The sequence below is a fragment of the Barbatula barbatula genome (assembly GCF_947034865.1).
Source record: "Barbatula barbatula genome assembly, chromosome: 6".
NCBI lineage: Eukaryota > Metazoa > Chordata > Actinopteri > Cypriniformes > Nemacheilidae > Barbatula > Barbatula barbatula.
This window is the reverse complement of record NC_136765.1, coordinates 20,581,781-20,593,892: the sequence shown is the minus strand read 5'-3', so window position 1 is coordinate 20,593,892 and position 12,112 is coordinate 20,581,781.

The window sequence follows — 12,112 nt, the reverse complement described above, 5'->3', positions numbered from 1 at the left end:
CCCGACAGAGGAACATTAGCACAACCAAAAATACGAGCTTATTCGACCAATGGCAGAAGGCAATTCCATCCAGTAGCACTAGTGAGGAAATGATATACTGCATCCTTAAATCCACAATTGCGTCCTGAATCTCTAAAATGCAACAATTTATGTTAGTTCACAGATTTTAGTACCTGTTTCGGCTAATTCAGATTAACTGCACCGCAGCTGCTATATTCCTTTTAAAATTGTTTATCGCCAGCGCATTGTTTTTATGGCCAATTTTCGCTACGTGTTTAAGATTTGTGGTCTTTGCTCATTTATGAAATGACGCATTCTTGCGTACCTAAATTACTCGGAGAAGCACCTACCATTGGTACAGTAGCTATTTCTCATCTCATTTAATAATTCAATAGCACCCAGAGTGCTACTTTTACTGTAACTTCTGTCAAATTCTGAGCTATTTCTCACTGCTGGGTAAAGAAGCAGTGACCTAAAAGTCCATCCCTATAGAGATGTAGTTTGTTTAACACTTGTTTCTACAGGGTCTCGTACAGTTCAGCAAATTCATTGGGGAGATGAAATGAGGCAACATCCTTTTACATCAATCTGTGATCTGTGTTTAACGGAGGACTCGGAAGCAACAGCAACATTAATCAAGCAGCCTATCCAGATGTTTTCAAGGTCAGGTTATAGCGCACAAAAGGCTACGTACTGGCAGCACTTGGGAAAATGCTGCATAATATTACAGTTTCAGTAAACCGTTCATCTGTGGAGGAGCTTCAGTCCATGAAAGTGATTTATACCGAGATAAAATCTTTTTTGCTTTGCTCTTTTGGAATGGAATGTATAAAGATGAATTATAGATATGCACTAAACTTTAGGAGACTATATTGTCACGTTGATCAGAGAGCACATGTTTGCACACTACAATGTGCCTTCTCACTGCAAACACAAAAGCTTGACATTGGTGCCGACGTTACATTTAATCTCGTATTTAACATACATTTAGATACCAATTATGGAAAAGCTACATCCAGCTTTTCCTGCCACTCTGTGCAATATTAACCTGTCACTTTAGCTTGACTTTTTTTCTTGGTGAATGGCAAAAAGGCATAGAATACATCTAGGTATTATATGTCGGTATTCTAAATAGAAGTTAGGTAAGCTGACACAAGAGACCTGCAAGTAGGCAATTTGAAATTGGCAATGACTCATAGGAAACATGAAAATTATAGAGAAAATTATTGTGGCTGCCACATTCACTATTGACCACCCCATCCTGAGACATGACATTATATTCAGAATCAGAGAAAAATATACATCGATGCCTTTGCAAGACGAGGTCACCAAAACGATACAGTCATATTAGAAATGACTTTGTTTTCAACGTGGTGAAGGTACGCAGTGGGTTGTCACCGTTCTGGTTTGTCAATTTGTCATGGTTTCCATTGCGACACCGTACCTCTGAGGGGAGAAAATCACGGATAGAAATAGTATCCGTGTAGGACATTGAAACTCAGAATGAGAGCTCTTCAGAAGATTATACAACCTTATCTTTCTAATCAGCTGAAAGCAGTTGAAGATGGTTTGATCTATGAAAGATTCATCTCGGCTAACAGCCTGTTTTCAAGCAGATGTGATCACCTTATAATCCGTTTACACGAATTTGGAACAGCTTGGAGGATTTGACAACTGCATCATTGCAGCTGGATGTCGGTATTATTTGTAAGCTGTACGCTGTAGTGGCAAAACTATGCAAATCTGTGTGTTTGTTCAAATATTATCCAAGAAAATAACACTTTTGTAAAAAATACTGTACATCCAGAGGTATGACTCCTGTAGAATAAGTGCTTCTCAATGGGATATGTGACATAATGGCATAATTTGAGCGATTGTAGGGATAATATTTAACCGTTTCATGCAGAGAGGCCAATTATTGTATAAATAGGTCCAATGGCACCGAACAACGGCGGTACTCATTCACTTCTATTGTATGGACACAAAAAACAGTGCAAAAGTCAATGGCTACCACCGTTTTTGGTAACCAACATTCTTTAAAATTAATTTTGTCATGATTCTGTCCTTCTTGTCATGAGTTTTCTAGTTTTGTGGACAGATTCATGACAGTCTTTTGTGCTTGTTGTGTTTTGTGTGGAGACACGTGGCCTTTGTTGTGACTTTGCGTCACATGTCCTTATGTGGCGTCTCTTAGCCCCGCCCCTTGTGTCACATAAAACTTTGTTTATTTTATTGTTATTATTCTAACCTTCGTTCCTTTTGTGTTTACCCCCTCGTGGGTTTTTGTTTTATTAATAAGGGGTGTGTTCTAGAATATTTTTTTCATTGTTAATAATGACAACAGGAGATGATATTGCGTTTACGAAATAATTTCCTATAATAAATCAATGAATCATAGGTACCATAGAAGAACAAAGCACAAAGGAATTAGGTCAATCATTTTCAGCCTAAAGCACTGTATACTGTTACACACTGAGCGTAAGACATGAGCCAATAGGTTCTGTGGTTATTCTGAGGTTTTTGGGGGTAAATTTGACAACACAAATTATTTAAATATTGAATAAACAGAATTATTGAACGTTAATTATTTCCAGCAGCAAACCCAGTATATTAATCAATAGAATAATTACTGTAGGTTTTATAAGCCGTACAGAATAGCTTCAGCCATATGAAGTTCATTAGAGAGCACTGCATGATTCTGCCACATCTGCTGTATCATTTTATTAGCACTTATTAAATCACACTATGCTTTGATCATTTTAATCAAACTTCCAGACAAACTGTTATTATAAAGCGGTGGAGAAAATATGACACTTCGTAGACGTACAGCAAAGAAGCTGATGATTGAGCGATTGGATTAGGTTCAATCAACGATATTTCTTTCAAACTATATTTTGAGAGTTTGTTATTGGAAATTATTTTACATTCACACCCAAAGCGACTTAGGAATGAGTGGTCATTTAACATTTTGTCACAGGTGACAACAATAAGCATAGTCTACAAAGCTACGTTTACATACGGTTGAAGATTTGGAATATGAACAGATAATGCCAAGCATGATGTTTTTATATAGATGTATTTTCAAACTGTTGGAAAAAAAATTATTCGTCTGATTCAATAACTGAATGTACTGTAGGGTGACTAAATGATGTGTCATGCAACCAGTATATGTGAAGTTGGCTCATTCAATGCAATGTGTTCTTTATACAGGACTTAAAAATTGTGATTCACTTTTCCCCCATTATTTAGTTTTAATAATAATATGCCCACAGGAATTTGAAAGGAATTTTAATTTTAAAAGTGCTTTATTTTGAATCAGCTATATGCACTGTGTATGGATGACAGAACTGGCAAGTTTCATCCCCATTAAGAAGGCCATGCCTGTGTGTCTGAAAGTGTGTGTGTGTATATGACAAGCAGAGAAGACAATCTAGCATCCTTAATTTGTTTTGTGTCCACCTGCAGGTACACTGATGTGATACAGGAGTCAACCGCACTTCCTTGTTTGTTTTGATGTAGTTTGTGAGAGAAGTCATCCATCTTCCCCACTGACAGGGGATGAAATAGGGTCCACATCACAGAGGGCCCCCGGTGTCTCCACTGCTCCTTTGGGCCATGGCGACAAGTACAGGAATGATAACAACTGTCTCATTGTGCGCCGGTTTCAATAACAAGATTTTAGACAAACAGATTTTTGATTGCCACATCCAGCGTCAGCCAAACAAACTTCACTAAAGACTCACTCTCGTCTCTTTAACACTTTCTCCTGCAGTTCGCTGGATGAATCTTATAATTGGCAGTTGAACAGTAATGTGCTTCATTATTCACACTGTTGCGCTGTTGGTAGGCTGTTTGAAGGAGGAACGTATTCCAGAGGGATTTGTCATGAGCCGAGCGTGACACTGCAGGAAGAACTTGAAATTTACATTTTTGTTGACCGTCTCCATTGGAGGACGAACATCAAATATGCAGTAATGAAACCCCTGGACAAGCAGAGCTGCTCTTCAGTTTATATCCAACTGATTGCCTTATTTCCCCTCCATGTGCCCATTAGAGTTAATGAACAGTGCACAAGAGCAGGTAAAACAGGACCCATCTTTCAGAAGTACCACGTTCAGTAATCTCTGTGCTATATTTACATCACACATCCCTCATAGAACGTGCTGTGTGTTATATTTTGGAGGAACTTCTGACAGAAATGCACTATAAAATACATAACTAGGTGTATAAAGAACTTACATAATGAAGCACTATGCTTTCACTACCTTATAATTAGCATTTTTTATCTAAATTTACCGCGGGTTACTTGGAAATTCGCCATGTTGTTTCTAAAAGGACAAACTGCTACGGGGTTGCATTTCGTAAATACGTTATCAGCAAAGAAGCGAAAACGCGACAACATATTTGTCATGTGACAGCCACTGTAGTGCTTTGAGTTGGTTGCAATTCACAACCTCACCCCTAGATGCCGCCAAAATCTCCACATGGCTCCTTTAAATGTTTTATAATCGACAATGTGAAGACATTTGTTTACACAAGCTTAACCTTTGTTGTCTTGTTCAAACGTAGACGATTGGTTTAAGACAGGTTACATTTTTCTGCATTTTAGATATTATTTCTCTAGCAAAGTCATTATTTCAACACTCATTACCTGTCATTTCTTCTTGTGCACACACCGTCTCTGCCAGATTTCACAGCCATGAGCGCTACCTGCATAAATTCCTCAAATTAGTTCCCCTTTCTTGACTTACTCGTGTAAAAAAAACGACTTTGTGCCACTTTAACTTATTTATTTTTCTAGGTTGGTTGTACGAGCGTGGCCATTATCCATAAAACTTGAGTGCATCAGGGTAAATTCCCCAGGACAGCTGCAGATGATGCTCGACTCTGAGTCGGAGCCGTCATTATAAATAATCTCAGAATTGCCCCGCACCTGTCACAGCTCACTGAATGCAAAACTTCCTAGAGGGATAATGATACCCTTGGAAACAGATAAATGTGCCATGCGTAATCACAGCCTCACAAGTGCTGTGTGGCTCACAAGTTTATTCTGGGAGGCAAAGGTGGAGGAAAAAAAGAGAAATGGAAAGAGGTTGTGACAGAAGGCAGGTATGAAACTCTCTTTTTTTGCCAGCAGTGCCGAGGGCTGTAGTCTGAAGTCGGTGGTCAGGCTGTGTGCTGTGAATTTGGAGAGCTAAACGTGCTGTAAAGTGCAAAAGTGGGGGCTTCCTCCACGTTCACACAAGCAAGGTCGAGCACTTAAGGTCATCTTATTGACTTAACCCTTTCATCTTCTAAATGAATCTGAGGTGAAAGATTCTTCAGCTATATCAACACCTTTTATTCTTGGTCCTGGCCTCGACGAACATAAGATGAATTATGGCAGCCGGCCAGCTTGATTCGCATTAATATTTAATTCCTTACTTTTATCTCATTCCCGCAATGCGAGAGGTATTACTGTAGGGCTTCGGATCCACACTTGAGAGAAAAGTTAACGTATCTTGCTAAGCCTTGAGAGGAGAACAGAGTTGAAAGCTTTGTGTGGAAATGGTGGATCCAATCAATAATATCCTCAATTATTTGGTGACCTGCTGAAGATTGTCTGTACAGGTTTTTCCTGCTGTGAAGCTGAGGTTTGGAGAAATGGGTTCTGTATCACCTTCTGTAATGAATGCAGTATTTTCCAACTTTTTTGCCACAGACATTGGTGACCTGCAGTAACTTAGTACCAGAATTGTTTAGAATACAAACATAATCCCAATAAAAAGTGTAAATATTACCATGAACTACTTGTATATTGCCCAAAAGACCTCCGTTTTTTGTTTGTACATTTCTGAATTGTCAATGATTTTATGCTCTTAAAAAGAATAACCAATAATTTACCAGACGCAGCATAAACCCCTGCAAATACCATGTTTTTCACATACTACATACATAGACTATTGTCTACAAGAGATACGGTAAGTGTCTTCTCTCATCCTTTAACCCAGTGCACTCTAAGGGACTGAAAAGTTCACTATATTAATATAGTAAATGTACTTTAAAGGGACAGTTCACCCAAAAATACAAATTATGTCATCCTTTAGTATCTTAATCATCCTTTAGTTCCAACATCCTTATGTTCCAAATCTGTATACATTTCTTTGTTCAGAGAATGATATTTGGAAGAATTATTGTGACCAAACTGTTCTTGGTCACCATTGACTACCAGGGAACAATTATAATTATGGTCAAAAGTGCCAAAGAACTGTTTGCTTTCCTTCCTCCTTAAAAATATCTTATTTTGTGTTCAACAGAGCATGGACATTTATAAAGCAATTTTTCTTACTATGGAAGTCAATGGTGGCCAAGAACTGTTTGGTTACAAGCGTTCTTCTGAAAAGTAGTTCTTAAAAGTCCGGTTGAACTTGCAGTTTCTGCCAATCTCATATTAATCTTGAGTACCTATTGAGTATTATTGCACACTTCGTATCATCGAAGAGTATTTCGTATGATTACATTTATAAGATAGATACAGCTGTACGTTTTTCGAAAAAAACAGACGACATCTTGGGGGTGTGCGTGGGAGAAAGCAAGCATTCAACACATCATTGCATTATCCCTGCATAACTGTTTTGATTCACTATAAGTTTGTGTTGTTTACATAATGCACTTACATGCTGATTGCCAACAAGACACAGACTTATGACTTAGTATCACTTTGGATCTACAAATACAGCGTTATATCCACCGTTTATATAACATCCATCACTGAAATGCAGTGAAAAAACAAACACACCTTAACTTCTCTCTCTTCTCTTCCTTTATTATTATTGGCATTAAGACTCATAGTACACCAGTTGAGAAACACTGGTTTAAATGGTTTTAGAGTAATTGGTCAATTTAAGATTCATGGAGTTAGAAAGAATTGTATCGGACAGGCATGCTATTTTTTTTTATTTAAATTCACTGTCACCAGGGGTTTGAAACTCACCACAACCTGTTAATAATCATGGATTGATTCGCGGATCCTACTTTTTTGACAGCAGTTTATCCCCTATGGCATGATGAATGATTAAATATTCCTCAAGGACAGGAGTGATGAAAAGAGAGAAAGAGCTACTTCTGTGTGGGTTGTCCGTCTATAACACAGAAAGAAATCACATTAGTCCGGATAATCATTCGAGTCTTTCAGCCATCTGACCTACCAAGATTAAGATCACCTTGAATTATTTCGTCTCAAAGCTCAGGAGGCTTTTGAATGCCATTGATGCTGCCAGATGGACAGTTTTGATAATCAGATGATCTCACATGATGCCATCATCTCATTCAAGTTAACATCCTTTTGTTTAATGACATTATTTCTGTTATTTACCAAGAAGTACTTTAACACCATCGCTCTGTTTTGGCAATTATCTATCTGTCCTACGCTCTAGACATGTGTTGACATTAAAACGTGTTGCTCATAATCACTAAAATGGTCATGATCCTCTCGACTGTGACGATGCTAGTTTGTCCTTAACTTCACGTTTGTGTTTCAGACAGCAATCTACAATGTGCTTGACTGAATTTTAGTAGATTTTAAAGAGCTTCCTGCTACTTAGACCTCCCCACCTGTTATAGATTCTCACAATGGTGCAAAACCCATGGCACATGGCACGAAACTTACCATTGTGACCCAGAAATTATCTGAAATCGTCCACTTTTCTTGTCAGGTCACAAATTAGAGAGGAAAGTCCATCATTAGAGATTATGGCTGCATAATATATTCACAGATTACTATTCTGTCTCAAATACCGAGGAAAGGCAGTGCATGGAAATTCTACTAATGTTATGCCAGTAATGACTAGAACATTTTTGTCAGGCCATTTCTTTACACATTCAGCTCAGGGAGACAAATGGAAATGTTACTGGAGAAAAGTAAAATCGCGCTCACTGTTGATTAGGGAACGAAATTGCTGCATTTTTAAATGGGACGTTTTATCATTTAACATATAAAATGTGATAAATGATTTTAATGCTGACTGAGGCCGCTGGTTAATAGAACCGTTTTCGTAATAATTCTGATGACTCGCACCATTGTGAGTTGAATTAGAGTTCAATCCAAAAGAACATTTGAGAGCGAATCAGATTCCCAATTCCAAAAGAAAACAAAAATTCTGTCTTCATTTACTCACCCTCAAGTTGTTCCAAATCTGTATACATTTCTTTGTTCTGATGAACACAGAGACAAATATGTGGAAGTATACTTGCAACCAAACAGCACCACCATAAAATATCTTATAATATCCCCTTTTGTGTTCAACAGATCAATGTTGGAAAGCTAACAGTTCTGGGATGCTTTTGCCAACCATTGTCATTTTTCCTACATGGTAGTCAATGGTGACCAAGAACTGTTTCGTTACAAGCATCCAAATATCTGTCTCTGTGTTCATCAGCTCAAAGAAATGTATACACATTTGGATGAGGGTAAGTAAACGAAGACAGAATTTTTGTATATTTTTGGGTGAACTATCCCTTTAAGTAAACGCTTTCCTGAAAGCGAGTTAAAACAATATACACAACACAATACAGAGTGGACAGTAAAGCTGGTTAAGAAAGCTCTACTGCTTCGGTGCTTTGTGGCTCTGGTCATCAAAATGGAAAACCAGACACTGGGTCTAGTTCCCAGCAACAGCGTTCAATCTCTTTCAGTGCTTATAAACCCCTTGAGCAGCTGCTGCTTTGCAGTTTTCTTTCTCCACCGAAACCTTGTGTGGAAGAACTGTAAATGCCACAACATTTCAAAGCCTCACAAATTGAATTTCCATATCTCATCAGTTCTGATGAATAATTCTTTGTCTTTGCATGAGTCTGAATAGGAATAGAGAAAGCATGCATTAAAATGTATTACATTTATTCAGAACTATTATATTGATAGAGTTCAGTCTTGTCTGAATGCTTCATTCACAAATGGGATTTCTAAGTTTCCCTTAATTATTCTTAACGCTTAAGTATAGTAGCCTATGTACAGTATTTATTTTTAATAATCAAGAATTGTAATCTATTTAGGTTTTACTATCCTTTATGGGGCATTTGGGTGTATGTAAAATGAATATATATGTTAGATTGTGTATGTGCGTGCCAAAATGAAACTGTTTTAATTACGGTGATACTGTAATAGGTGTGCTTATAAAAGGACATGAAAGGTTTTTGGGAAGCAAAGGTTAGGTGTGAGGCAATTTCCTAATCATCTTCAAATGTCAAGAGGCAAACCCTGGGTGTAGATGTAGATCCAACATTAGCATGCAGCTCTTCAGAACAGCAGCACTTAACTGATCACAGCGAGCGCGAGCCTGAGTTTAAGGAATCAAACTTTCTTTGAAAACAATAATTAAAAATACTAAGCCTATGTCAAGAGCCAAAATGACTTCAAAGAATGAATTATTCAAAAATATATTTGTCTTGGCGCTACAAAGGAAACAACAAAGCTAGACAAACAGTCAGTTGACAAATGACACGTCGAATAAATACCACAAAGGATTAAAGGATCCCTGCAGTCAATAAAAGTAAAAAACACAAATTTGAGAAGTATGAAGAAAGTAGAATGGTTTTTGAAAAAAAATCTCATCAGCTTCATTTTATATCATTTGCTTTTGCATCACTTTATGCATCGAGTAAATGTATGCATGTGGATTCTACTGCTGTTGCTAGACACTCATTAGTATGTGACTTAAGTTTAGTTCAGATCAATTCCAAGCATGTTACATAATATATTGCTCCCAGAGGTGATCAGTTGCTGCCCCCAATATTGTTTCTATTAATATTTAATGACCCACCATTCTCTGATCTTGTGTCCTCATTACTGCCACCTCACTTCTGTTTTGTTCTATAAAAGATTTTAATTATAAAAGCGATTTCTCTTAAACAATGTCATCTACCTTATAAGGTGCCCAATGCCGCTGGAAGTGACCTCAAAACCAAATCAAACAGACCTGCTTATAATTTTCCAGTTACCCAGAAGATCTAGATAAGCTGGCTGTGGTTTTATTCTGCTGGACACCCTTAACGTTTTGCAGAAAAAGAGGCTGATAGAGAAGCATATGGGATTGCAACACATTGGAAGCAAAACCTTACGCACTGCCGGAAATTATAATCAATTAACGTCAACCGCTGACCTTGCAAGTGGCCACTTCGCCAACAAATTTAATGGAATGTTTATTTAAGCAAGTCTGTTGCAATTTTACTGAGAGGCCGGGAAATATTTAAGCTCCGGTCTTATCTTTGCTTCTAGCCCTTGAGCTTGACTATGTGAGGTATATGTGAACTGTTTCCAAATGCAGACCTTGGCTTGTTGTAATCAGGCCTCAGGAGCAGACAGATTCAGTAAAGGATCCCCGATCAAGAGCTCCCGATAGTGCAATCATTAGACATTAACCTTCCAGACATTCAAACTCATTTGGCTGAGTGTTACAGCTCCTTAGCTCAACCCGTGTTTGCCTCTTAAGGCGACATCAACCGACCCTCTGAAGTGCTTTATAAAATAATCGTATTTTGTCGCAGGGATGGCGGAATTAAAACTGCGGATGTTGATATTGTGAGCTTGTTGTAATTAATGGGAGTGCGATGAAAGATGGAGATCGTCCTTCAAATTAATTATTTTTTAATGTTCATACGTTTTTCGTTTGGGCATTGACGGTCTCATTAAACATCATCATTTGTCAAGATACGTATGGCAGGTTTGACCACACATTAAAATATGAAGTCGTTAATACATCTAGCTAATAAATAGCTGTTTTTGCACATGTTCATCTTTTATTATACAGCATTCCAAACAGGCAAAACAGGCTTATTTTTACAAAATAAAAAAATATGAAAAATGGTTGTTTTCCATGCAAATGATTATGTGCTTTAACCTATATGACTCAATCAATAAAAAATAAAATAAAACTTGTAGTATGCATATAGGGGTAAGTGAAATAAATGATTTTTGAAATGAGTTAGAAAAGATATGTACACATGGAAATGGCATGAATGCATGTAATCCAAGACAAGCACGGCTCAGCGGGCCCACGTTTGTCCGAGAACAATCCCTGTTTTTAATTCATTCCCCTCCTTTAATTTTATCAGCCATCGTTTCCTCTCCTCCCAATAATCTGACATGCTTTGCAAATCAAAAAGTCAAATGTTTGTATGCCTTGTCATAAATTTCCCCACTGAAGAAACTGTATACGTAAAGCATGGCTCGATCCCTCCATATCTCTCTCAGCGTGAACATATGCTCTTCCTTCAATATTTTTGCTGAGTTCAATGCATTTGAACAGCTGGCTTCCGGGCCTATACGTTTACATTGTAAACATCATTTTTCCACTCCATGTCTGGAGCGTTAGAGAGGGACACGGAAATATAAACGGAACACATTTGAAATATCAATAAAAGTGTTAAATGACTATGCTGCGCTCATCTAAAGATGCTTGTGCTACAATAGTCCTGATCAGTCTTTAGAAATCACAAAGAAGAGAAAACCAAAGTGAAAGGATTTACTGCCTTGGAAACACAAGATGCCATTTACCATTTAGTAAATAGAGTTTATAAAAATAAACATACAAAAAACAATTATTTATTTAATGGAGTTAGTTTAAATGTTAACGTTAATTTCGTACAATTCAGCATCCTTCCTAATTTATGTATGCGTGTTAAAAAAGTTAGCATAATCCCATTCGAGCGCTTTTTGAAAGCATCGTTCCTCGCTCAGGTTAACATTGCAAGTGTGTTGTATATTGCGTACGGTAAAAGGGGGTGGAGTGCACTAGCTGATCATTCAGTCATGTTATGAGATGGAAAATAGGTTTAGTGTAGCTATTTCCATTGGGGGCTCTAGGTTTCTGAACAGTCCTTGTGTGGGTTTAAAAGCACTTTGAAACAAATAGACCTGGGAAATGTTTTATCACTTTCAAATGCTCCGATTGGTGGATGGTAATGTTGACCTTAATGGCTCTATTTTAGATCAGAACTCTATACACTTCTACAACAACACCACAACCAGCAAGTAAAGAGATCTGGTTTGCCAAAAACATTGGATGTTCATAGATTTTCCACACTCGATTGCACAAATCCAGTTTAACGTCAAAAACACATCAAGTGTATCGGTTTG